General features: G+C 47.7%; 1 pseudogene; it reads left to right on the forward strand.

Annotated features, from left to right (window-relative positions):
• Positions 1-573: 573 nt before the first annotated feature.
• LOC118998097 (uncharacterized) lies at positions 574-646 on the forward strand (annotated as a pseudogene).
• The last annotated feature ends 67 nt before the right edge of the window (positions 647-713 follow it).

Below are 713 nucleotides of genomic sequence, written 5' to 3' on the forward strand. Positions count from 1 at the left end.
TGCTAGAGAACCTTCTTTCCAAGAGGAAGACTATAACCCTTCTTGAGTGTTTTGCCCAGATTTCCTTGATCATTGTTTCTGGAGCCACTGAAGCTTGCCTCCTTTCAGTGATGGCCTATGACCGGTTTCAGGCTGTGTGCCACCCACTGTCGTACATGGTGGCTATGAACAGGAAAGTATGCATTGGCATGGTGGGAGCGTCCTGGGCCATAGGAATGGGGACTGGCCTAGTAAACACCTTTCTCCTGGCTCAACAGCGCTTCTGTGGCCCCAACCTCATCGAAGGTTTTGTCTGTGAGCTACCTCCAATGCTCCTCTTGGTCTGTTCTGACTCCTACATGAACGATGTCGCCATCTTGACAACCATGGTCATCCTGGGCTTTGGCAACCTTGTCCTGTTACTGGGTTCCTACACCTGCATCGTGACGACAGCTCTGGGCATCAACTCTACCTCGGGTCGAAGCAAGATCTTCTTCACTTGCTCTTCTCATGTTTTTGTGGTCACCATCTTTTATGGTTCAGGAATGTTCAGGTATGTGACGCCACACCTTCTGAAAGTAAACAGAATATTCTGTGCTCGCTTGGAAGGCACATAAACCAAAATTGGAATGATACAGAGAAGATTAGCATGGCCCCGCTCAAGGATATTTCTTACCCTAAAGGCATTGATCTGTAGAACAGAATGTTGCAAAGTAGCAGGATAATACTTGAGA

This window comes from Sturnira hondurensis, unplaced genomic scaffold, assembly GCF_014824575.4.
Source record: "Sturnira hondurensis isolate 20B ecotype Veracruz unplaced genomic scaffold, ASM1482457v3 Scaffold0013854, whole genome shotgun sequence".
Taxonomy (NCBI): domain Eukaryota; kingdom Metazoa; phylum Chordata; class Mammalia; order Chiroptera; family Phyllostomidae; genus Sturnira; species Sturnira hondurensis.